Consider the following 27,890-nt stretch of genomic DNA (forward strand, 5'->3'; position numbering starts at 1 on the left):
CCAATAATAGTGGCATGTGTTGTTGGTTAAAACAATTTTCTTGATGAGGGATTTGTTTTTCTCTGAATACATTTATTTCAATTCAAGGTTGGATTTTTTGCATTTTTTTCAGTGCAAAATGAAGCGACTTCACGAAAAGGTGGATTTTTTTCTTGACCCTTTTTACTGATCTTTACAAGGGGTCCCAATAATTATGGAGACCACTGTAGGTTTCAGTATTTATACCCACTGACCTAATTATCACCATTATTGAATGTGTTGCAAATTAATTCATGTTAATTTATGGTGCCTTATATTTAGTCGTGTAAAAGCTATTTTAGTTTAGTGCAAAACATTATCATCATCATATAGCTGGATGGGAGAGAAATGTTGTTTGACAAAATGTTCAGGTCACCTGTAGCAGTTGTTGCTGCTTTGGTTGAAGCTGCTTAGCACAGTCAATATTCCCACACCTGTACTATAAGAGTAGATAATTTGACTGGCTGCCTCCATCCATACCTGCACACCCACACACAGAAAAATTTATAAAGGTTGTGAGTAACACACTACACTTACTTTGTTACCTGATTTTTGTTTATATGCCAAGAATTCTTAAACCATTTCCTTCAAAATATGCCAATAATAAAGTTATATTTTGAATAACAGTTATCCACTATAAATTTGCTTGTCAAATTTTGCTGAAGACTAACTTCTAAACGTAAAAGTGTACAGAATGTTTCTTTAGACAGAAAATACTTTGTTTTTTATACAGAGAAAACATAAGACAAACAAAAAAATCCCATTATAAGGGGGAGGGGGGGGGGCAATGTATTTTAATCATCATTGGTCTTTCAAAATAACCCCATAGAAATAGTCAATGAAAGTGTTAGCCCTGTGTCTGTGTGTGTTTACAGCACCTGAGGCTCCAACAGTCACTGGAAGTCAGGATAGAGGTAGAAAATAACACCCTGCATGGCTCCAGGGAGAGTCAGTCCACGAATCAGCAACACCAGCAACATTACACAGGGGAATGTGGCTGTGAAATACACCACCTCAGAACAGTGGATGGAAAACACATTAAGTAATGTCATGTAAAATGAGTTCCAATGTTGAATTTAAGTGTTTATGACTTAATCATTCCTAGTGACTAATATGGAAAGCCAATTATGGAACCCAAGCACACATTCACCTTCCCAGTGGACTTGACTCCTTTCCATACAGAGAAATAGCATATGATCCACATTGCAATTAGACACAGGAGAATCTCCCAGTTGATGTTACCTACTTCATCAATACCTTTGGAGATAGAAAGCACTCTTCGCCTGTATAGTAATATCATGGAAATAAGTGATAGCATAATATTCTCTGTAACTTATGTGTAACTCCGTATGGATTTACTACATAGTCCATCTTGGTTAACACTAAATTTTTGTAACTACTGAAATGTTGATTAAAAGCTTTTCTACATTTGCATGTATATGACACTTACTCCCAAAACTCAGTGGCTGCTGATGTGGAGTTGACCCGTCTGGTCCAGTTGGCATTATTTACAAGAGCAATACAGCTGTCTGAGGAAGAAGAAAAGGGAATATAGACAGTTTGGCACTCATTATCTCATTAAATGCATGTACTGGATGCTCCATCAGTGTTTTTGTTTACAGTTATATATTTGGAATGTTGCCTTTAACAGATATTAAGATATACATACATTTTGTAAACTGTAGCAGGTTATACTCTAATAAGTTACCCAGCAGAGGAGGATAATGGGGTGTGGGGAGACATAACCTCGAGGATGTCAGAGTGGGGGAGGTTTTGAAGGGATGGATGGATGGATGGATGGATGGATGGATATTAAAGTATTGGAACAGCAAAGCCAATTCATTTGGGTTTGAGATAATTAGATGAATATGAGACAAAAATTTTTTTTTATTTAATTTTCTTATTTTCCATCTTGATCTTATAACTTAGACCATGATACATTTGTTTTTAATTGAGCAAAAGTATCTGAACAGATCGCCTTGAATTAAAATAAAGTCTCATCTCATCTCATTATCTCTAGCCATTTTGAATGACATTATTTCCACATTCACTGAATATGAGCAATCATGATTGGCTACTCTACTACTAGGCTATCAGCTCGTATATTGCGAGTCGAGAAAAACAAAATGAGAGAATGTTTTGCTGGACCAACCAAGGATGAAATAAAAACTCTACTTGAAAAAAAAGTTAAAAAAATATGGAATGAAAGTATTTGATGGTAAGAACGTATTTTTATTTTTCAAGAATTATTTTAGCATTTTTCACAAATTCCTTCTGTCATTTTGCTGGTTTGTTTCCATTCTTCATCTTTAAGCATTAAAATTTGTTGAAATTATTTAGACTGGTTCAAAAGCTCAAAGAAGTTTGAAAATTACATCACTGAAATGTCCAAGGAAGAATTAAATAAATGTCTAAAGCTATTCTATACCTCAGCATGACAGCAAGATGGTACTTTCTACAAAAAAACAAAACAAAACTAAAGTCAATTTGTGTAGCCATTGATAGGTTTTTAAGAAGTCCGTCGAAGTGGAAATTATTTTGCTGGACGTTTTGTATAAAGATTTTATTTATCAAATTTGCAAAAAATAAAAACAAAAATGCTCTGTTTCTCAAAATCCAGTGAATGTGGATATAATAAAACAATTATTCCACTCAATCTCGTTGTACATGACTTATAGCCATCAGCTCATGTATGACTCGATTTCGTGGAATAATCATTAACTATCCATTGCTTGTAATAACTGCATCATACCAATGACCGACTGACATCACCAAACTACATTCTTCTGTTGTGATGTTTTTCCAGGTTTGTACCATAGCTTCTTTCAGTTATTGTTTTTTTGTTTTGGAAGGGTCTAGCGTAAATAAACAAATTTCATCTACCAGAAAATGTGAATTAATTCATATGGAAGAAAATGTTGTCCTGCATCGGGTAGCAGTCAAACGAGAACACGTGCTGGGAACACTGGGTGCAAGGCAATCACTGGACATCACATATACATCCATTTACACCAGTGCACACTTTAGAAGAAGAAACCTTTATTTGTCACATGCACACTTCAAGCACAGTGAAATTCATCCTCTGCATTTAACCCATCTGATGCAGTGAACACACACACACACACCCAGAGCAGTGGGCAGCCACATTAGAGCACCCACGGAGCAGTCAGGGGTTAAGTACCTTGCTCAAGGGCACTTCAGCCCAAGGCCACCCCACGTTAACCTAAATGCATGTCTTTGGACTGTGGGGGAAACCAGAGCACACCCACACAGACACAGGGAGAACATGCAAACTCCACACAGAAAGGCCCTCACCAGACACTGGGTTCGAACCCAGAACCTTCTTGCTGTGAGGCGACTGTGCTAACCACTACACCACCATGCCGTCCACAATAGAGTAGTTAATCCACTTACTAAAACTTTTTTGGACAGGAGAAGAAATCGGAAGTGAAAAAATAAAACGCAGACACAGGAAGTAGAACAACACAGATGGAATCCCAAGTTCAGGTTTGAACCTCAATGTGCCACCCAAGCCATATTTTTCTGAAATATACAGAATTTCTCTAGGTAGGATTTCCCTAACTAGTCCTCAAATGAGCATCAGGTGTTGAAAGCAGAAAAAGCTCTTTAAGAAAATAGGAACACAAATAAATGTAACATTGCTTATTGTGGCAGCGGGGGCATGGTCAAGCACCGGTCTGTGACAGGAGGTCGGAGTCAGGGAAGGTAAGTGGCAGAATCACTTCACCTGAGAGCAATTAACCTGTGTTTGTGTGTCTTCCCAGTGACCGCGCCCTATATGAGGAGGGAGAGTGAGAGCGGAGGTAGCTCATCCCTGAACCAGACGCCGGTTGTGTGTGTGTCTGTTTGGATGAATGAATTATTGTTTAAACTGAAAAGTCTAGCAATAAACGCTATTTTGGAACCTGATCCCTGTCCTGCCGTCCTCTGTGCTCCACCCACACATAGGGAGTCCTACACTTATATAGCAAAGCTAGATGATCTGTTTAATCAATTTAAGGCACTCTTGTTCCCATTTCATACTTGTGTTCCAGATGTTGTCACAGCTGGCCCAGGGAAGCTGAGACTTGAAGGATGAGACCAAATAGAGCAATTCCCAGGCCAGGATTATGATGTAACACATGCAGCCATACATTTGAATCACTTGGCCTGCATAGCCAACACCTGAAAGAGGACATAGAGCCAGTAAGTAATAGACCACAGGGAATAAAGTTCCTAACGTTGCATAGGACAAGTACACTGTGTGGCCTAAAGTATGTGAACACCTGAAATTTAAACCCATATATGAGCCTTCCCTCAACTGTGGCACCAGAGTTTGAAACATACAATTGTTTGGAACATCTTTATATGCAATTACATTACATTTTCCCTTCAATGGAACTAAGAGGCCCAACCCTGTTCCAGTATGACCATCTCCCTGTGCACAAAGCTAGCTCCATAAAGTTAAGGTTCACCAAGTTTGGTGTGGATGAACTCGAGTGGCCTGCGCAGAGCCTGGAACTCAACCCCACTGAACCCCATTGGAATGAACTAGAACTTTGTGTGTGTGTTTTTTTTTCAGGGTCTCAGAATCCATCGTAATATCTTTATCTTTGTTACAATTTAAATGTTATAAGAGAGGATTTTGTTATGAGAAACCAGAGTGAGAGTGAGTGAAGGGTTTTTGTTTTCTTTTTTTGGGGAGGGGGGGTATTCAGAGAGTGCATCTTGGACAAACAGGTGTACATACATGAAACTTCTTAAATAAAATCTTCCTCTGTGTATGTGCCTGCTTGCAATCTTTATTAAATGAGAAAACAGGAAATTTACTTCAAAATCTAACACAACTTATCTCAAGAATTTTGCTCTAGCTTTCACTGCCATGAATCCTCTCCCCATTAAAATAGCAGTTAGCGAAGATTTTGTGAAAGAATAAAATCTATATTTAAGCTGAAGACAGAGCTAGCTTTAAGGTAACATGACTTGAGTAACCCAATTAATTAAAAATCACCCACTGAAATCCCTCACCTGAGTTACTATCATTCCACCAATTTCCAGGAGGTTGTAATCAGGGTTGTTCAATCTTATCTGCAAAGTGCCGGTGTATTACACTGTGAGTAGTAAGAAAGTACTGACTAGTTTCTAATTAGCTGGCATTAGCAGTGTTGTTCACATCATCTCTGAGAAGCAATGAGGATGTTCACAGGTGTTTAGTGATTTACATATTGAAGAGATTGTAATATAAAATATGATATTTTATGTACAACATAAATGCCTGGTGTTAGCAGTGTTGTTTACATTGTCTCTGAGAAATAGAGAGGCTGTTCAGAGGCATCCAGTGACCAACATAACTGCAGGCTTTTTATTTTTAGTGTTTTTATGATTCACATGGTGAAGTGATTAAAATAATATTTTATGTTCAACAGTATACAATAAAATGAAAACGACATGGCAAATTGATATCATTCTCAGACGACGGGCAGGGTGCTGTTCAGCTAAATCAAATAGCTCATGCATTAAAAAAAAAAACTGATACTGACTATGTGTGGAGCAGATCAGTCTACACATACTGTGTTGAATGTTGTGCACAAATTCCCAGACTGTTAATTTTAAATCTACACAAAACTATGTGTAAAAAAAGCTGAATTCTTCCAGTGCAATTTTATTTAATATTGACAAATTTATACATGCATTTTTTTTCAACCCATCTGGATTACTCTAAGCCACCTCTTCACTGGTTTACCAAAAAGCTTTATCACTAGTTTCTAGAGAGTGAAAAATGCTGCTGCATTAATCTTGGTGTACAAGAATGCAAGGTCACTATATATCTGTAAACAACTACATTGTCTAGCACTGACTTAGAATTGATTTTAAGATGTGTAGTGATATTTAAATTCCTTTTGTCTTGCTTCCACTGTACCTCGTGAATTAATTGTTCCAATGTCCCAGATCAATTACTGTAACAAATATCCTGGCCATACCCACTATCCTGCAAAAGGGTAAAGAGGCAGCCTTTTGTTTATGGCCCCAAACTTTGCAATTCCCTCTGTGATTACCCAAGAGCTGTCAATCATCCGGAAACATTTAAAAGGAGACTAAAGACATCCATTTGTCAGCAGTTGAACCCAGTTACATTCCACATCAATGCATGCATAAACTAACACAACCCATCCACCCATCATCTATACCACTTATTTGTCACAAGCGGACCTTGAATACAGATCCATGTTTATTCAGTTTATGAACACAACACACCATTGTCACTTATCCTTAGCCAGTGGGCAGATATGTTGCCAGCATGTGATAGCCCCTTCTTATGTGTATTGTCCCATAGCAGTTTCCAGAAGGAATAGGGGCAAACCACAAGTCACAGCAAACACAAAGTAGGGCACCAAAAACACCCCTAATAACATGCAAACAATGCCAACCTCCAAATTAGTAACAAAATACAAAAAGAGTTTTACTTGGTTTCTGCAAATAGAGAAACACAGCAGCCAGTTGTTAAAGACAAAATACTTGTAAATACTATGTAATGGAAACTTCTAATAAACACTTCAGAACACTTAGCAGTTGTCTTTTCAGTTATTTATTATAGTAGATCATATAAAACAGAAATATAAAATAGGAAAGGAAAGAGGAAGAAGAGAGAAGAAGACACCACTTCAATGATGCCAAGAGTACGCGCACTCTGAGTTGTGTTTTAGTGGCTGTTATCTATTATACTCTAAAGCTTACTGCTTGCCTCTTCATGTGATTGGGTCAAGATTTTCTATGAAGCTTTGTTAAAGCGTGCACCTGGCATGCTCTGGTATGTGCAGGCGGATGCATAGTTAGGGAGAACTCAGGCACCCTGCTTATTACCACCAAGGCCACAGAAAGGTGATTACAACATTGGAAAAACATCTTTCTCAGTACACTCGGCCACTTGAGCTCAACACACAGAAACACAAAGAACAGGAATGTTCATCCACTAAATTTCCCTCACTAAAATATGGTTCCTGTACTTCAGGGTTTCATGAACTTAAGTCAGGGAAAACACATTAACCATGAACCAACAATTCATGCAAACACACAATATACAAAGAGACAACATTGTCAGGACAAACAGACAAGGACCCAAGAGTGCAAGTTTAAATGTTGAATTTATTGATAGCAGGGGAAAGGGAGTTGGGAGGATGTGTGTGTGAAGTTCAGTGGCAGGAAGACTGAGAGGCAGGGATGGCTGGTGGGAGTGTGGTGGTGACGTCTGAGGTCTCCCATCCAAGTACTAACCAGGCCTGACCCTGCTTAGCTTCTGAGATCAGACGGGATCAGGCGTTGTCAGAGTAGTTTGGCTGCAAGCTGACAGCCCTTGGTGTTCAGGCGGTCTCCCAGCGAGCAGGCTCTCAGCAGGCAGACAGGACAGCATGACAGACAGGAGTTTGGGAACAGGCTGAAACACAGAGAGTCACAGGTCAGGTAGTGAGAATGGAGACAGAAATGCAGGGTCAGGTTACCAGGGCTGAAGAGTTGATGGAGTCGATGCCTTGAAAGACGATCTGACACTGAAGCTTGGGAGGACTGCAGTTTAAATACACACAAGGAAGGGAGCAGGTGATAGGCAACAGCCAATGACAGCCACTGAAAGTCAAATGAGAGTTAATGATGGTAATTGACAGCAGGTGAGCCTGATGGGGAAGGAGCATGCGGGCGTGGCAGGTAATACTGAGTGGAGAGGAGTGGAATGTAAACTGATGAGAGGAAACCACAGGTAGGACCATGACAGAACCCCCCCTCAAGGGACGGCTCCAGAAGTCCCTAGACACAGATCCACCAAGATGGGCGGTTGGAGGGGGAATACCGGTGGAGGGTCAGAATTCCTCTGACCGGTCAGTGTCCATAGCCTCCGCACCATCTTCACTGTCGGAAGACTCATCATCCAAGGGCCCCTGCCCAGGATTCGGTTCAGTGTCAGACTCGGGCACTGGAGCAGGGGCAGGGTCCAGAAATGGATCCGCCCGGTGAGAACCCCTACGTCAACCCTGTCGGATGGAGGACTGGTCAGGGTGTAGGCGATGGAAGTCGGCGATGAGGGCCAGATCCAAAATCCTTCCAGCGGGGACCCATGCCCTCTTCTCAGGACCATAACCCTCCCAGTCTACCAAGTATTGGATGCCCCTAGCCCTCCGTCGAGAGCGGAGCAGTCGCTGGACCGTGTAGACAGGTCCACCATCAATGAAGCGTGGGGGAGGGGGCAGCAGTGTTACCGGGACCAGGGGGCTCTCGTGCACCGGTTTGAGTTTGGAGACGTGGAAGGTGGGATGTATCTTCATGGTCTTGGGCAGCAGCAGCCGAACTGCCGTTGGACTGATGACCTTCTGTATGGGAAAGGGTCCGATGTAGCGAGGCGCCAATTTGCATGACTCCACCCACAGTGGTAGGTCTCGAGCAGACAACCATACCTTCTGGCCGACATGGTAAACAGGTGCAGGGGTCCTCCGCCGGTTAGCCCCAATAGCATAGCTGGTACTGGACTTCAGGAGTGCGGTGTGGGCCTGGGCCCATGTGCGGCGGCAGCGGCGGACATAGGCGAGAGCAGACGGGCAGGTGGCATCTCCCTACTGGCTGGCAAACAGAGGTGGTTGATAACCATACACACACTGGAAGGGGGAGAGTCTGGTGGCAGAACTGGTGAGGGAGTTGTGGGCATATTCCACCCAGAGCAGATGTTGAGCCCAGGCGTGGGGGTTGCGTGAAGCCACACACCTAAGTGCCTTCTCCAGTTCTTGGTTCATGTGCTCTGTTTGGCCATTAGACTGTGGGTGAAACCCAGATGACAGACTGGCAGTGGCCCCGAGGAGGTGGCAGAATTCTTTCCAGAAACTGGCGGAGAACTGCGGTCCCCGGTCAGACACGATATCCCTGGGCAGGCCGTGGACTCGAAAGACGTGTTCTAAGACGACCCGGGCAGTCTCCTTCGCAGTTGGCAGTTTTGGGAGAGGCACGAAGTGGGTCATCTTACTGAAGCAGTCCACAATGGTGAGGATGACCGTATTACCTTCTGACGGAGGAAGACCAGTAACAAAATCCAGGGAGACATGGGACCAGGGACGCATGGGTACTGGCAGGGGCTGGAGTAACCCGGCTGGGGGCTGACTGGGGGATTTGTGCTGGTTGCAAGTGGGGCAGGCTCTCACAAAATCCTGGATGTCCTTCCTCATCAAAGGCCACCAGAACCACTGAGACAGCAGATGGAGGGTGCGTGTGACCCCGGGGTGACAGGCCAGGTGGGAGTCATGTCCCCATTGAATGACCTGAGACCTCAGACTGGCTGGGACATAGAGACAGTTGGAGGGGCAAGCGCTGGGGCTTGGCTGGTCCCTGATGGCTTCTCGAACCTGCTCCTCAATGTCCCAGGTTAGGGCAGCAATGACACAGGGGCTTGGGAGGATGGGTGTTGATTCCTCCCTGGATGCCTCATCCTTCTGAAACATCCAGGAGAGTGCATCGGGCTTGATGTTGCGGGAGCCAGGACAGTAGGAAAGGACAAAGTTGAATCAGGTGAAGAATAATGACCACCGGCGCTGGCGGAAGTTTAGCCTCCTGGCTGTCCGGAAATACTCCAGGTTTTTGTGGTCAGTCCAGACCACAAACGGAACCTTAGACCCCTCCAACCAGTGGCGCCACTCCTCGAGGGCGAGCTTGACAGCCAGTAGCTCGCGGTTGCTGATGTCGTAGTTGCTTTCTGCTGGGGTCAGTCTTCGGGAGTAGAAGGCACAGGGGTGCATCTTGCCATCCTCTGCTGCTCGCTGGGAAAGCACAGCCCCGACTCCCACATCCGAAGCATCTACCTCCACCACAAACTGCCGCTCAGCGTCAGGCATCCGGAGGATGGGAGCTGAAGTGAAATGGGCCTTGAGGGTTTCGAAGGCTTTGTCAGCTGCTGCAGTCCATTGGAAAGGCTGTTTGATGCTGGTCAGTGCGGTGAGTGGGGCTGCCACGGTGCTGTAGCCCCGGATGAATCTTCTATAAAAGTTGGCAAACCCCAGGAACTGCTGCAGTTTCTTACGGCTCTCTGGAACCGGCCACGACATCACTGCCGACACCTTCGCAGGGTCCATTTGAATGCTGCCCTCGGTCACCACATATCCCAGGAACGAGACAGACTGAGCGTGGAACTCGCACTTCTCTGCTTTCACAAACAGCGAGTTTTCAAGCAGGTGGCGCAGGACCAACTGGACATGGTGGGTGTGTTCAGACAGGGTTTTTGAGAAGATCAAAATATCGTCCAAGTAAACAAAAACAAACTTATTGAGCATGTCTCTGAGGATGTCGTTTACCAGTGCCTGGAACACTGCTGGGGCATTGGTGAGACCGAATGGCATGACAAGATATTCATAATGTCCCGTCGGGGTGTTGAACGCAGTCTTCCACTCGTCGCCTTCTCTCACTCGCACCAGATTGTAAGCGTTCCGAAGATCTAGCTTGGTGAACACTGTGGCCCCTTGCAGCAGTTCAAAGGCGGAGGAGAGTAGTGGCAGAGGGTAGCGGTTCTTAACCGTAATGTCGTTCAAGCCCCGGTAATCTATGCATGGGCGAAGAGAACCATCCTTCTTTCCAATGAAGAAGAATCCAGCTCCGGCAGGAGAGGACGACGGACGGATTATGCCAGCAGCCAGAGAGTTGTTTATGTAGTCCTCCATGGCCTTTCTTTCCGGGGCTGATAGGGAGTAGAGATGGCCCTTCGGGGGTGCGGTGCCTGGCAGGAGGTCGATGGCGCAGTTGTATGGTCGGTGTGGGGGCAAAGACGTGGCCTTGGACTTGTTGAACACCTCTCTCAGGTTGTGATAGCAGACAGGAACCTTGGATATGTCAGGGGCGGAGCTGGTGGTCTCCTGGTTGGTTGGCAGGACGGCTCCCTTTAAGCAGGTCTGATGGCAGCCCCATCCCCACTATCGTATTGTGCCAGTCTCCCAGTCAAGTTGGGGGTTGTGTTGACGGAGCCACAGGTAGCCTAGGATGAGTGGTTGGCTGGGTGAGTGTAGGAGGTGGAACTGGATGGACTCCTGGTGGTTTCCTGACAGCAGCATAGTCACGGGGGCTGTGATGTGTGTCACTGTGCCGAGACGATGTCCACCCAGTGCTCGTACAGGAACAGGTGGAGTGAGATGGTGACGGCCCACACCCAGCTGCCGTGCAAACTCTGTATCCATGATGTTTGCTTCGGCTCCAGAGTCCACCAGGGCGGCCAGGGCACAAGTGGTGTTGGGAAACTGAAGGCGGAGCTGAAGCAGGAGTTTTTGGATGGAGGGAGACTGGATATATGTCGAGCTCACCCGGATCTCCCCTACGCCTGGTGAGCTCTGGCTTTTGCCGGGCAGGTGGTGACACGGTGACCTTCCCCACCGCAGTAGAGGCACAGGTTTAAGGTTAGGCGGCGCTGTCACTCTTCGGGGGTGAGGGAGGCGCGGTCGATCTCCATGGGCTCAGGCTGATTATGTTGGCTTTGGGGCATGACAGGCGGGAACTGGGCAGCGGAAGACTCACCCCGAGTGCGGGTGGCAGGTTGACTCGGACGCCCCTTCTCTCGTCTGCAGATCTGGATACGGTGATCGATGCATACAGCAAGGGCAATGGCCTCATCGAGTGTCGGGGGTTGCTCATGGGAGACGAGCTCGTCTTTGACGTAGTCCGCCAAACTGTGGAGGAAGGCGTCCACTAGTGCCGCCATGTTCCACGAACTGCGCCTCACCAGGGTATGAAAGTCGATGGAGTAGTCCGCCAGCGTCCAGTTGCCCTGACGGATACTCATCAGTGCTCGTGACGCCTCTGTTCTTGACAAGCCCAGGTCGAACACCTTTAACATCTCCTCAGCGAAGGCACCAAAGGAGGCACAGGCCGGGGTCTGCCGGTCGAATTCTGCTGTCCCCCCACAGCCGAGCCCAGCCGGTCAGGTGAGTGATGACATACCCCACCTAGGCTCCCTCTGTCGAGAAGGTCCTGGGCTGCAGAGAAAACTGGATACGGCAGCTGGTCAGGAATGGCCAGACCTGGTTTGGGTCACCATTGAAATGTTCCAGATTACCAATCTTCGGTTCCGGGTCACCGGGAGCTAGAGGCTGTGCTGCCAGGACTGGAGCAACCAGATTTTGAGGAGAAGCCATGGCAGAGGGGTTTGGTGGTGCAGACGGAGCTGGAGCGGTGAGGTTGGTGAGTACTTGGGTTAGCTGCTGCTGCCCAAGCTGGAGTAGAGATGCAATGTCACCGGACATCCAGTTTATGTCTCCCTCTGTGTGTTCCAGTCACTGCAGGGCGGTCATTTCGGGCTCAATCCCCATGCTGGTCAGGAAGGGCGCTGGGTCCATGATGGTCAGATCGTTCTGTTAGGACAAACAGACAAGGACCCAATAGCTCAAGTTTAAATGTTGAATTTATTGATAGCAGGGGAAAGGGAGTTGGGAGGATGTGTGTGTGAAGTTCAGTGGCAGGAAGACTGAGAGGCAGGGATGCCTGGTGTACGAGTACTTTATATCCCGGTGCAAACTCTCTAAGGCGCATACCCTTGTCATACAGGCGTGTTTGTCGTTCTTGGGCCTGCCGCAAATTCTCCTGGGTTAGGTGGGTGAGTGTGTGGAGTTTTGCGTGCAGGTCAATAACGTATTGGATTTCATTTTTACTTGGTGAAGATCCCTCCTCCCTCTTCCGACTCGGGAGATGACGCAGAAGAGCGCCTCCACAATACTGCGTGCTGAGATATTGCGAAGAGGCACCGCTTCCGGGTATCGAGTTGCATAGTCCATTAGAACTAATATAAAGCGGTACCCTCGTGCTGACCAATCTAATGGCCCGACGAGATCCATCCCAATTCTTTCGAACGGGGTCTCGATTAATGGGAGAGGGCACAAAGGCGCTTTTGGAATGGCCGCTGGATTTACTAACTGGCATTCGTGGCACGCCGTACACCACCTACGGACATCGCCACGAATCCCTGGCCAATAGAACCGGGCCATTATTCGGGCTAGTGTTTTATCCTGCCCTAAGTGTCCAGCCATGGGATTAAAGTGAGCTGCCTGGAATATCAATTCCCTGTGGCTCTTCAGAATCAAAAGCTGCGTGACTTGCTCTTTAGTCTGAGTGTCTTGCCTTACTCGGTATAATCTATCCTTCATAATCGCGAAGTAGGGGAAGGATGGGGTGGCGTTTGGCTGGAGCGTTTGACCATCGATTACTCTCAATTGGTCAAACGCATGCCGCAGAGTCTCGTCTCGCGACTGCCCTAATGGGAAATCCATGAGGGATTCCCCAATAGAGAGAGGAGGAGCCGGCGGCTCCTCACTCTGACGCGGAGATGACGTAGACGGCTCTGTGACAGCTGCTCCCGCCAACGCGACACTGGGACCTCCCCCTGTTAAACTATGGCAGGACCCACTCTTCACTAGATGACTCATTAATTCCCCAAATCCCAGCCAATCCGTCCCCAAAATTATCGAGTGGGTGAGGCGAGGATTAACCGCCGCCTTTACTATAAATTTTTCCTCTCGAAAAAAAATGTGGACCGACAGTAAAGGGTAGTTGTGAACATCCCCGTGCACACACAACACCTTCACCAATTGTGCTCCCCCAAATGCCTCATCTTGCACCAGGTTTTGGTGGATCGAGGTCTGATTACAACCAGGATCCACCAATGCCTGATATGTATCCCCTTGGATACTCACCGGTATGCAATACGCTCCGGCCCGATCGAGGGCGGCTCCTGGCGCGTCGGGGATCCGAACCACCGCGCCCACCTCCATTACCGAGCACTGCTGTTGGAGGTAGCCCGGCTCCCCGCAGTGCCAGCAAACTGGCCCGGGCTTCCTCTCTGCACTAGTGCTCTGGGGCTCACTCACCCGAGGGGGGGGAAGAGACAGACACAGAAGGGAGAAACGGGAGGGCACCCCGGGTGCGGCGGGCCGGCTGAGGTGGCACCAGCCCCCACCTCCGAGGTGGGGGAATGGGGCGAGGAGGAGACACAGGAGGAGGGGGAGAGAGAGAGAGAGAGAGAGAGAGAGAGGGGAGAGAAGAGGTTATCCACTGTCCTGCCGTCGGGACAGCCGCCAAATGGTCCTCCGCCAGCTCGATTGCCTGATCCAGCGATGCCGGGTGGTGGCACTGGACCCACTCTGCGGTTCCTGCTGGTAAACGCGTGATGAATTGCTCCAGTACCACCTGGTTGATGATCCCCTCGGCATCACAGTTGTCGGTCCTCAACCACTGCCAGCAGGCATCCCGGAGTCGCTGGCCCAACATGAACGGCCGGCCAACTTCCTCCAAGCGCAAAGCGCGGAAGCGCTGACATTGTTGCTCAGGGGTGCGCCCCACACGCTGGAGGATGGCCCGGCGAAGGTCCGCGTATGCCAGCCGGTGGTCGGTGGGGAGCTGTAGCGCGGCCAGCTGCGCCTCTCCCGCGAGCAGGGGGAGGAGGCGCGCCACGCGCTGTTCCACCGGCCACCCCGGGGTCTCTGCTACCTGCTCAAAGAGTGTGAGGAAGGCCTCGTGGTCATCCTGCGGGCCCATCTTCGTTAGGGTGAGGGGGATGGGCCCGCAGTGGTGGAGTTGCTGGACCCCGCCGATGCAAGGAGGTGCTGGAACGCCCAATGATCTTCCTGTTGCGCCAGCACCAGGGCCTTGAACCATTGTTCTTGCTCCTTTCGGAGGGCGAGCAGCGCCTGGTGCTGGCTCTGTTGGGCCGTGGTGAGGGTGTGGATCAGGTCTGCGAAGGTGGAGGACTCCATGGGGCTGTTTTATTCTGTGCTCATCCCAGGTTTCAGCACCACTGTGACAGTTTGTATTGGTGGGTGGAGCACAGAAGGATGGCAGGCCAGAACTGAGTTCACAAAGCTCTTTTTGTTTTCACTTTTCAGTGCAAAAACTAACTCTCCCAGCCACGCACACACACAAGTCGTCTGGTTGGGGAGAGAGCTCCCTCTGCTCTCACTCTCTCTCCTTAAATAGGGCACGGTCACTGGGGAAGACACATAAACACATTAATTAACATCAGGTGCTGTGATTCTGCCACTTACCTTCCCTGACTCCGCCCTCTGGTCACAGACCGATGCTTGACCACACCCCCACTGCCACATTCATCCTCTGCATTTAACCCATCTGAAGCAGTGAACCTATGCACACACACACACACACACACACACACACACACACACAGAGCAGTGGGCAGCCCAGAGTGCCCAGGGAGCAGTCAGGGGTTCGGTACCTTGCTCAAGGGCACCTTAGCCCCAGGCTACCCCACATCAACCTAACTGCATGTCTTTAGATTGTGGGGGAAACCAGAGCACCCAGAGGAAACCCACGCAGACACGGGGAGAACATGCAAACTCCACACAGAAAGGCCCTCGCCAGCCGCTGGGTTTGAACCCAGAACCTTCTTGCTGTGAGACAACCGTGCTAACCACTACACCACCCTGCCACCCACAATGGACTTCACAATGAACTGTTAGAGTAACGTCATTAATTAGTGTGGCTGAGTGACAGTGCAGTAATTGAATTCAGGTGTGTGAGAAATTATAATTCCTGAGCCTGAGAGTGGTGAGGTGCAGGATGGTTATTGTAGTCCATGGCAGCCATATTCAAAGGCCAATGTAAATTCTGGAAAGTGAAGTCTTGAATGCAAGCAGGTGGAGACATGACATACATATCCATCCATCCATCCATCCATCCATCCATCCATCCATTATCTGCAGTTGCTTATCCTTTACAGGGTCACGGGCAAGCTGGAGCCTATCCCAGCTGACTATGGGCGAGAGGTGGGGTACACCCTGGACAGGTTGCCAGATCAACACAGGGCTGACACATAGACACAAACAACCATTCACACTCGCATTCACACCTACGGTCAATTTAGAGCCACCAATTAACCTAACCTGCATGTCTTTGGACTGTGTGGGAAACCAGAGCACCCAGAGGAAACCCACGCAGACACGAGGAGAATGCGCAATCTTCACACAGAAAGGCCCCCATCAGCCACTAGGCTTGAACCCAGAACATCCTTGCCGTGAGGCGACAGTACTAACCACTACACCACTGTGACCACCGGCTCTTCCTCAGCCTCCTCAGATCCCAGGTACTACATGCCCAGAACTGTCTGCAGTTTGCATACCGGGCAGGTGTTGGTGTGGAAAATGCCATCCTCTACCTGCTACACAGAGCCCACTTGCATCTGGATAAGGGAAATGGCACAGTGAGGATCCTCTTTTTGGACTTCTCGAATGCCTTCAATACCATCCAGCCCCTTATGCTTCAGGACAAACTGAACAGGATGTGAGTGGACCCCTGCCTGGTCACCTGGATCTCCAGCTACCTCAATGACAGGCTGCAGTATGACAGGCTGAAGGACATCACATCTGACACTGTGATTAGCAGCACTGGAGCACCCCGGTGCACAGTCTTCACCCTGTACACCGCGGACTTCTGCTACAACTCGGAGCTGTGTTACATTCAGAAGTTCGCCGATGACACAGCCATAGTGGGGTGTATCAGGGACAAAAGAGAGGAGGAGTATAGGAGCCTGGTGAGGGACTTTGCCATTTGGTGCAATAGGAACCATCTGCAACTCAACACCTCGAAGACCAAGGAGCTGGTCATTGACTTTGGGAGGTCCCGACCAAGGTCCCGACCAGTTCTGATTGACGGAGTTGAGGTGGAGGCTGTGGATTCCTACAAGTACCTTGGGCTGTGGCTGGACTGGACTTGTAACACCAACCACCTGTACAGGAAGGTACAGAGCAGGCTGTACTTCCTGAGAAGGCTGCAGTCCTTTAACATCTGCAGGAAACTCCTGTGGATATTCGATCAGTCTGTGGTCACCAGTGTCCTGTTTTACACTGTGGTGTGCTGAGGGGGCAGCACATCCAAAATGGACACATCCAGGCTGGACAAACTGATCAGGCAGGCCGGCTCTGTGGTCGGCATGAAGCTGGACTCTCTGGTGATGGTGGCAGATAAGAGGACTATGGACAAACTACTGAATATCATGGACGATGCCAGTCACCCTCTGCACACCGTCATCAGCAACCAGAGGAATCTGTTCAGTGACAGAATGCTCCTTCCCAAGTGCAGGACTAACAGACTTATAAACTCCTTTGTTCCTCATGCCATCAGACTGTACAACTCCTCTCTGGGGGGAGGAGGGGTAACAGGAGGACAGAGGATGGGATGGAGCAGTAGCCTAGCCTGATAAAAAGCAATACTGGACAATGTGCAATATAAATCGTAAGTAAATTTAATTTATAAAGCACATTTAAAATAGTTTTCACCGACCAAAGTGCTGTACATAGGGTAGCTAGAAAATCAGAAAGTAAAATACACAAACACAACACAAAAGAAAAGATGCATTAATAGCTGCAACAAAAATACACATTACAAACACAGAGATTAACAGATAGACAAAGAGGCCAGAATTACACAAATAACAAATGAACAACAACATTGAATAACACCCACTACAAAAAAAAAAACTAGGGAATGGGCAGCTAAGAGGATGCAAAAGCCAGTGAGTAGAGGTGAGTTTTGAGTCTGGATTTAAAAGAGGAGATAGAGGGGGCGAATCTAATGTCTGGGGGCAAACAGTTCCACAGACTTGGAGCCGCTACTGCAAATGCCCTATCACCTTTATGTTTGAGGTGAGTCCGGGCCACATGAAGGAGACCTTTATCAGCAGATCTAAGGGACCTAGGTGCAGGGGGTGGTTTCAGGAGATCTGAGATGTAAGTAGGGGTTTGACCATGCAGCGTAGGACTTTAAATTGGATCCTAAAACTAATGGGAAGCCAGTGTAAAAAAGCCAGGACAGGGGTAATGTGCTCTCTCTTCTTGGTACCTGTCAGCAGTCTAGCAGCTGCATTTTGCACCAACTGTAAACGCATTAATTGAGACTGGGGGAGACCAAGATAGAGGGAATTGCAATAATCTAGTCGGGATGTAAAGACATGAATGGCTTTTTCTAGGTCTTCAAAGGATAAAGAAAGTTTGAGATGGGAAATCACTCTCAACTGGAAGAAGCTATCCTTAATAACAGTACTAATCTGCTTTTTAAAGCAGAGTTCTGAATCAAGAGTGACACCTAGGTTTTTAGCATATAACTTAATGTATGGAGAGAGATGGGCAAGCTTGTCAGCCACTGAGGATCTAGATTTGGGAGGACCAAAAATGATAACCTCAGTTTTGTCATTATTTAGCTGGAGGAAGTTGTTGGTCATCCAGCACTTACTATCCTCAAGACAATCCAATAGTGGCTGTATGGAATCCCTAGATTTAAAGGGAAGGTACAGTTGTGTATCATCTGCATAGAAGTGAAAGGAGATATCATACTTTCTAATAATGTTACCTAGGGGGAGCATATACAAACAGAAAAGTACTGGACCCAAAATAGAGCCCTGCGGGACCCCATAGGAGACTGGGGCTGAAGAAGAGGAGAAATGACCAAGAGATACAGAAAAGGTTCTACGTTTTAGATAGGATCTGAACCAAAGCAGTGCTGTCCCATTAATGCCTACCCATTCCTCAAGATGAGAGAGGAGGATGTCATCCCAGATAGCAGAGGGTCGTTGATTCGACGTGGAATCATCGGCATGTTCTTCGACCTATACGCCGTCGAATCACCGTCGATCACCGACGTTGATTCAACACCGCTTTGCTCATACGAGTTTCCGTTGAAATGACGTTGAAAAGTGGCTGGTGGTCGACAGAGAATAGACCCCCTTTCACCCTTTATTCAACTACGTATTTCGGTCAATTTATAGTTGAATTTTCGGCGATGATTCATCCAACTTTACTTCCTGTTTTATGTACAACAGGAAGGCTACAAATTAAGCAAAACAGGCTAAATTAAACTAGCTAACAATAAAGCATCGGGGCTCTTGCCTAGGATGAACACACACATGCATACTTCAACCATGAAAGTGAAACTTAATTTATATCAATGTGCGTAGGCTACGTCCTGTTTAATGGACAACAGGATATAAAAATGCATGCAACAATGCACCTCTCCTAATGTTTGTCAAGCTATCTAATGAGGCATAACTTTTAACATTTATAAGGAACAGAACACACTTGAACAAGTTCTTAGAAACATTTTATGATTTATTAATAATTGTGGCCTATTCCTCCTGCGGCGCAGACCTGTACATGGAAACAGAAAAACATAACCAAAATTAATTTGATGCAGCATTGATAAAGAAAGTCAGCAGTAGGCTATGGGTTTCTAAATGCCACCCTACCTCATTATTTGGACATGGGGAAAAACTATATTTAAAATCCAAAGAGGGATGGAGGGAGGAAAATTAAAACAAAAGAAATGAAATATAGAGTAGAGAATATTTGATAAAATTAAGGATGTTTTTATTCAGTAAACATTTAAAAAAATGTTCTACAACACTCTAGCCTAGTGACTTACCAGTAACAAAATAGACTTGAAGTATTCAGATCCGCTCTGCATAAAGCAGCTAAATCCTCTCTCTGTCTCCCGGCAGAAAGCTCCTTGGTTTGCTTGTGTCTCAATCACAGCTGGTATTCTGTAGAAAGACTTCTTTTCACCTTTCCCATCAGCTTTGTTAGAACACCCTAACACAGCACAAAAGTTTACCATTGTAGGTTTATGATGAACCAAGTGCCTCGTGGGTTCACATACCGCGCGCTGCCTTTATTTCCCCCAAATCACGAGTTTGTTGGTCTTCCAATGTGGCGCAGGGTTTGTTTACTTCCGGTTTCGGGTGACGTCAGTGAAAGGGGTCTAATGGGGGCATTACCGCCACCCACTGGATTGGGGTGTAAAGCAGTCTGAACAAAACGTGTAAACATAAACATAGGAGAAATGAACCCGTTTTTCTAACTCGTCCTCACTTAGTCTACTTTTCTTTTTTGATTAGTCTGGATTTGATATTGTAAATTTAAATGTGAATCAATGTATATTCATCGGACATGAACAAATGAATAAATCTTGAGTAATCTTGAGGCGTGTGTGTCCGGGGCGCGGTGTCGCGGGGGGGGGGGATCGAACGAACCCTCCGATCCCCCCTGGCTACGGGCCAGTTGCTCATCCTACCAATGTTGAAAACTGGCCGGCAAAAGTGACGATGGTTCAACGTCGTATATTCAACCTTCTCTGACGGTCGACAGATCAACCTTTACCCACGTTGATTCAACGGTGATAAATCGACCCTCTCAGACGGCGGAGAAATCGACGTTTCACGGCGCCGTTTCAACGTTGATTTTCTGACGTACGACGGAAACCGACCATTCTGACCAAAACTCTACGTCGTTTCAACGACCCTCTGCTATCGGGGATGGTCCACAGTATCAAAGGCCGCACTAAGGTCCAATAGGACCAAGATTGCATTCTCGCCTGAGTCTAGAGTGAGCAGTAGATCATTAGTCACTTTGAGCAGAGCTGTTTCAGTACTGTGGAGTGCTCTAAAACCTGACTGGAACGGCTCTAGAATGTTGTGCTCAGACAGGAAGAGAAGCGGCTGGGACAGCACGACTTTCTCCAGCACCTTGGAAATGAAAGGGAGCTTAGAGATAGGGTGGTAATTACTCAAGCATTTACCATCCAGTTTATGCTTTTGAAGCAGGGGTTGGACAACCGCATGCTTAAAACACGCAGGAACAACACCAGATGACAGACATGAATTAATAATTACCTGTATGGAGGAACCAACTACATCAAAAGCTTCTTTAGTAATATAAGAGGGGACAGCATCACCAGGAGAGGAGGTTGGTTTCATGCGTAGGACTAGATTCTTCAACTCTGCAAGGAGAATATTATGAAATTGACTGAAACTAGATATAGGGCCAGGGGAGACATAAAGGGGGGTTGGTGGTGGGAGGGGGAACTGAGCTCTGATATTCTTAATCTTGTCAATGAAAAATTCCAAGAATTTCTCACAAGCATCAGTATTGGTAACAGGAGCTGGTAAGAGTGCTGGGTTTATGATTCAGTTTATAGTGTTAAACAGAATTTTAGGTCTGTTAGAGTGCTGATTAATAATATCAGAGAAATACTTAGCTCTGGCAGCTTTAGCAGCTGCCTGAAAGGATTTTAATGAAGATTTAAAGATTTCGAAGGAAATAGTGAGATCATCTTTCCTCCATTTTCTTTCAGCTCTCCGGCAGGCCTGCCTAAGAGAGCAGGTAGCTTCATCTAATCTGACCTGAGATTTGAAATGTGGTCGTCTATAACTAAGAGGAGCCACTAAATTGAGAATAGATGTGCAGGAGGAATGAAAAAAAGCAACCAGTTCATCTGGGCAAGATGAGGCAGATGCAGCTGTAGACAAAGTAGTAGCAACAGCCTTACTGAGAAAACAGTCTGAGAACTGAGCTGTAGTGAGTGAGTTTATGCGTTAGTATAAATATAGTAGAGTATATATAAATATAGTAGAGTAGTGACCAAGAGCTCTGACGGTCTGCACAGGATTGGGAAGGATTGTATTGAATAGGATAGGTGTGTGGTCAGAAAAAGTAGCCTCCTCAATAATAATGTTATCTACAGTGAAACCATATGACAAAATGAGGTCAAGGGTGTGACCCAGTGTATGGGTGGGTTGATCTATGTGTTGAGTGAAACCAAAAGAGTCCAATACATCACAGAATTCCCTTACTAAGGGTTTGTCTGGGCAGCAAACATGAATATTAAAATCATCCAATATTAATAACCGGTCATACACTGACACATAATAAGAAAGAAAGCCTGAGAATTCAGCAATAAAATCTTTATCTGGCTTTGGGGGTCTGTATATCAATACACACACCAATGGATTAGTTTTAGATTCCACTATTATGCACTGAAGTTCAAAAGTAGAAAATGTCTCTACAGGAAGTGCCTGTATTTTGAAGACATTTTTGTAAACAAGAGCTACTCTGCTTCCTCTTCCAATGTGCCTTGGAGTGCTAATAAAGGAACAGTTCATCGGGCACAGTTCACCAAAGGCAGAAGACTCACCAACTCCAGCAGTGATCCATGTCTCAGTTAGGAACAGTAAGTCCAGATCATGACGGGAGAAAAAGTCATTCAGTATAAAAGTTTGTTCACCACCGACCTGCTGTTGACTAACGCCATCCTAGCCACAGAATGAGCCACGCCCTGAAGACAACGAGAGTATTCCAATTTACGAATGTTCCGGGGATTTACCCCACCACTGCGGATGCGTGGCCTCGGTCGAGCAGAGCTGTCGAGCACAGAATGTGGCCTCGATCGAACTGGGCTGTCGGGCGTCAGGGTAGTCAGTGGAGCAATGGGGACATGGCAAGAGTAATTCCGGTCCCATGAATGCCGGGTCAGGAAAAGATCATCCCACCCCGTGTGTCCTGGTTGTGAGAGGGCAGAACTGGCCCAGCTCCTGATCTTCACCCGAAAACCTCCCAGTTTGCCCTGGTGCTTGCAACGCTTCTTGCGGTGGACGTTGCAACAGGGAAGCCGGCGAATGCACTCTGTGGGAAGGTGAGCAAATGTATGATGATGCCAATTGTGAGCGGCAGGACTACTACCGATGAAAAGTTCTAGGGAGTCCTTAATATGTAGCAATGTCTGGCGATCATAAATCCGAAAAGCAGTGGAGTATTTCCAGTGCAGCAGGGAGAGGTACAGGTACAGACAAAATAACAATCGGACAGGTAAGAGCTCATGGAGCAGACGGCAGGCCGACAAACACACTGGCGCCATCTTGTCTCCTGTTGAGATCTGGAAGAATGTGCAATATAATGTGCAATACCTCTCCTGCTGGACTTTTTTTTATATTTTATTTTTTTATATTTGCATATGTTCATACTTAATTTATCTAGAAGTTTTCTTTATTTTCTATTCTCTGTTTATCCTGTTTATTATCTGTTTATCCATGCTGCTGGAATTTTAATTTCCCTTAGGGAACCCTCCCAAAGGGATCAATAACGTTCTATCTATCTAGACATATCAAAAGATACTTAGGCAGAGACAGATGAACAAAATTTTTTTTTGTGGGGGGGGGGGGGGATGGGTGTTGTTTTAAATTACTCAGAAATAGGTTGAATTACAGACTTGTGTCTTCCCACACGACATCACACAATGGCTAATTTATGTATGGCTGCTGAGACTTTGGGTAGACATTGTGTTTGGACCCCTAACTACAATTGATCATTGCGTTTGTAACAGAGGTGGTCTCTCCCCTCCCTCTCTATCTCTGCCTTGTATTGTGTTAAACAGATGGATGCCACAACAGACCTGGATTTTGGTGTTTTACAGTATTGCTCTTTCTGGGATATAGAAAAAAAAAGAAAACAAATTAGGCACAGAGCAAGCCAGGCACATCACAGCTCCTGCCAAACAACCCAGGTAAACCACACTTAAAATAAGGTACATTTACAATCGATTTGCCCCTCCCCCCCCAAAAAAAAAAAGTCACAGACCGTCTGCTAGCCAGTTAGGTTAACTTCACTTCACCTGCAACCATGCTAACAGGCTGGAGTTTGAGAAAATCTTAACAGTGTGCACTGACTACACTACATTTTATATATAGCAATAAAATAATGCAACTCATGCATAAGGTACACAATACCGTATGACAGTTCTCATATTAGAAATGCATGAAATACAATTGGCTAATCTGAAAAACAAGAGAGATAAAGTCAAGTTTATTTGCATAGCAGTTTTAACAATAAACATTGTTGCAAAGCAGCTTTACAGAATTTGAATGACTTAAAACATGAGCTAATTTTATCCCTAATCTGTCCCCAATGAGCAAGCCTGTGGCGACGGTGGCAAGGAAAAACTCCCTCAGACGACATGAGGAAGAAACCTTGAGAGGAACCAGACTCAAAAGGGAACCCATTCTCATTTGGGCAACAACAGACTACATGATTATAACATTAACAGTTTTAACTGTTTTCAGTGATTTTATAACTCTTCATTGATGGAAACTTGAGTGCAAAACTGTTCATGACAACTGCAGTCCTAAAGTTAGCAAGTCAACTGTCGTCCTCAGCCATAAAAGCATTACTGTCCAGAGCATCTTCCAAGTGTGACTTCCAACTGTCCATATGGGGCCATCCTCCACAGGAGCAATGTGATGAGACTCTGACCAGACATAGGGCATCAGGATGGATCAGGCAGGTCCGAGGAGCAGAAGAGGTCAGCATCTCGATCTCAGGATTGACATGTAACTCAGAGGGACAGATTGGGGGGGCACAGGTTGTTAGGTATGCCCAATGTCACCTGAATAAGTAGGAACAGCATACATTATGCGCTGAGTACAAGCAGGGACTCCGGCAAAGCTAACTATGACAGCGTAACTAGAGCCAAAAGGTAACACAGGCATGAGGGAGCCCTGGGACATAAAGCAGCCAGCCACTACACCGTCAACAAACTCGAGTGAGCAAGCAAGTGGGGGGCTGACAGCATCCATACATCCCAGTTGACCAAAACACTCTGTCTGAGGACCCTCCAGATCTACTCCTTTACCTCATAAACACCATTAACAAAAGGCTTGATGAAACAGATATGTTTTCAGCCTAGACTTAAATGCTGAGACTGTGTCCGAGTCCCGAACACTACTGTACTTGGAAGGCTGTTCCATAACTGTGGGGCTTTGTAAGAAAAGGCTCTGCCCCCGATGTAGCCTTCACTATACGAGGTACCAGCAGATAGCCTGCACCTTTTGATCTAAGTAGGTGTGGTGGGTCATAAAGGACCAGAAGTTCACTCAGGTATTGTGGTGCAAGACCATTCAGTGCTTTAAAGGTCAACAGTAGTATTTTATAATCAATACAAAATTTGATTGGGAGCCAATGCAGTGTGGATAAGACAGGGGTGATGTGATCATATTTTCTAGTTCTAATAAGGACTCTTACTGCTGCATTTTGAACTAACTGGAGCTTGTTTATGCACTTATTGGAAGATCCAGACAGTAAGGCATTACAGTAATCCAACCTGGAGGTAACAAAAGCATGAACTAGTTTTTTTGTGTCGCGTAGTGACATTAAATTTCTTATCTTAGCAATATTTCTTAGATGAAAGAAAGCTGTCCGGGTAACGTTATCGATGTGAGTTTCGAATGAGAAACTGGGGTCAATAATCACCCTGAGGTCTTTTACTGCTACACATGAAGAAACAGAAAGGCCATCCAGAGTTACTGTGTAATCAGAAAACTTTCTAGCTGCATGTGGTCCAAGTACAAGTACTTCAGTCTTGTCAGAGTTAAGCAGAAGGAAGTTAATAAGCATCCAGTGTCTAATGTCCTTTACACATTCCTCAATTCTATTAAGCTGGTGTCTCTCATCTGGTTTTGCAGAAACATACAACTGTGTATTATCAGCATAACAGTGGAAACTAATACAATGTTTCTGAATAATATCACCCAGAGATAACATGCATAAAGACAAAAGCAGTGAACCCAAGACAGAACCTTGTGAAACACCAAACTTTACCTCAGTATGTCTAGAAAAATCACCATTTACATCAATATACTGATAGCGATCAGTTAAATAAGACCTGAGCCAGGAGAGGGCCGTTCCCTTAACTCCCACAACATTTTCTAGTCTATTCAGAAAAATGGAATGATCAGTGGTATCAAATGCTGCACTAAGGTCAAGCAACACAAGTAGTGAGACACAGCCCTGATCAGATGCCAACAGTAGGTCTACTTTACTACTACTACTTTAACCAGAGCTGTCTCTGTGCTTTAATGAGGTCTAAATCCTGACTGATACATTTCATGGATGTTATTCCTTTGTAAATATGAGCATAAATGCTATGCCACAGCTTTTTCAAGGACCTTGGAGATAAAGGCGTGTCAAGTGTATGTGAGCATCAGGGTTTCCCACACTTGAAAGGGAAGGACTCGGACACAGGATTCCACTCATCTTGTATTTTATTGGTTTTCAGTGGAACTGACGTTAGAATCAGAAGTAGAATCAGAGGTAGAATCAGAAGTAGAAGCTAGAAGCTTGGAGCTTGAAGCCGAAGTTAGAAGGTGAAAAACCTTTAAACATACAAACATAAAATAAATGTATGAATAAATGCCTGTTTTTCTACAACAAAGCATGTATGAATAAATGCTTGTTTTTCTATAACAAAACCCAAGTTAATTAGGCAACAATATATAAATATTTATGTATAAGGTAAATTAGGTATATTTTAACCATTTTTAATCATTCAGGTAATATATTGCTGAACAAATATAAATGAACAGAAAACCAGTTTTAAACTAAGAACCATTTTAACCATTAGCCCTTTCACAGGCAGTTTGTTCACTTTAACTGAAGATATTTTACTACACGCCACTGAGAAAGGTTTAAACCAATCACAGGTAAGGAACAAACATTCCTCATGCCCACGGATTACTGCGAGCGCAGCGTTTGCATATAAAAAAGTTCAGTGGGTTTACCGGTAGCCTTTTTTGTCCTTTTTTCCCTGATGTGCTGTAAAGTTTGTGTTAGTAGCGAAGTTCTCTTTGCAACTGCTGCGCTGCTGCTTCGTTACAAACTGAATGTTAATTCTGCCTAGCGTTCTAGAACGACCGCTGCCCTGCTAACTAGCGTTGTGATTGGCTGCCCTGTTAACTAGCGTTGTGATTGGCTGCCTGTTCAGCGCAGCGTTTCAGCGTAGCAGGAAGTGGCGGAGGCAGCTGTCAATCATGTGAGCCTGCGTTCAGGCACTCCTTGTGGCAGGTCGCCGCAACAAGGAGAGTTTTCATATTGGCCGATAATTGGACAGCTGACAGGGATCAAGGTCAGGTTTTTTAATCAGGGGTTTAATAACTGCTAGTTTAAAGGATTTGGGTACACAGTTGATCCTAAGAGAAGAATTTATTATTTTTAGAAGTCATTGCTACTACATACTGCAGGTGTGCATGTGTCTATAGTGGACTTATTCCTGGTTAATTTTGCTACAGTATTAAATAGGAATCTAGGATTATTTTTGTTATCTTCTATTAGGGAGGAGAGATATGTTGATCTAACAAGGCAAGTTTATTTATATAGCGCATTTCATACACAGTGGCAGTTCAATGTGCTTTACAGAGGTAAAGGCAAAACAGTAAACAATAGAAAATAAAATTACATAAAATAAAGGGGGAAGAAGAGAGAAAAATTAAAATAATATAAGAATTAAACAATAGTAGAAATAAAATAATAAAATGAAGTAAAAGTTCAGTAAAAAACAGCAGAATAAAATGGAATAAAAGTTAAGTAAAGTTTAAAACATGCAAAGACTGTAAGAGTTAAGTACATTTTAAAACATATAAAGATGATGATATTTATCAGTTAGCAGAAAGCATCTGAAAACAGCTTGGTCTTTAGTCTAGATTTGAAGCTGCCAACAGCGGGAGCATTTTTGATGTCCTCTGGGAGTTGGTTCCATAGCTGTACTGCATAGTAGCTAAAAGCTGCTTCACCACACTTTGTTTTAACAACAGGTTTTACCAGTAAATTTTGCTGCTGCGATCTGGTAGATCTGATTGGGTTAGGCCACTGCAACATATCAGAGAGGTAATTGGGCCCTGTACCATTTAGAGATTTGTACACCAGCAGCAATGCTTTAAAGTCAATTCTGTAGCTTACTGGAAGCCAGTGAAGGGATCTTAGAATTAGAGTAATGTGCTCTGTTCTTTTTATTCGTGTGAGAACCCTAGCCGCTGCATTTTGAATCACCTGAAGTCGTTTGATGGTCTTTTTTGGCAGGCCTGTGAAAAGGCCATTGCAGTAGTCAACCCTACTAGAGATGAAGGCATGTACAAGTTTTTCCAGATCATTTTTTGACATAAGTTCTCTTAGTTTGGAAATGTTTTTAGGTGATAAAATGCCGATTTAGTGATTGCTTTCATGTGACTGTCAAAGTTTAGCTCACTGTCAATGAAAACAAGATTTTTAATC

General features: G+C 45.5%; 1 pseudogene; it reads right to left on the minus strand.

Annotated features, from left to right (window-relative positions):
• Positions 1 to 390: 390 nt before the first annotated feature.
• Positions 391 to 27,890, minus strand: part of LOC132888333 (sodium- and chloride-dependent GABA transporter 3-like) — a 65,920-nt pseudogene continuing 38,420 nt past the window's right edge.

Source organism: Neoarius graeffei, chromosome 6 (genome assembly GCF_027579695.1).
Source record: "Neoarius graeffei isolate fNeoGra1 chromosome 6, fNeoGra1.pri, whole genome shotgun sequence".
Lineage (NCBI taxonomy): Eukaryota > Metazoa > Chordata > Actinopteri > Siluriformes > Ariidae > Neoarius > Neoarius graeffei.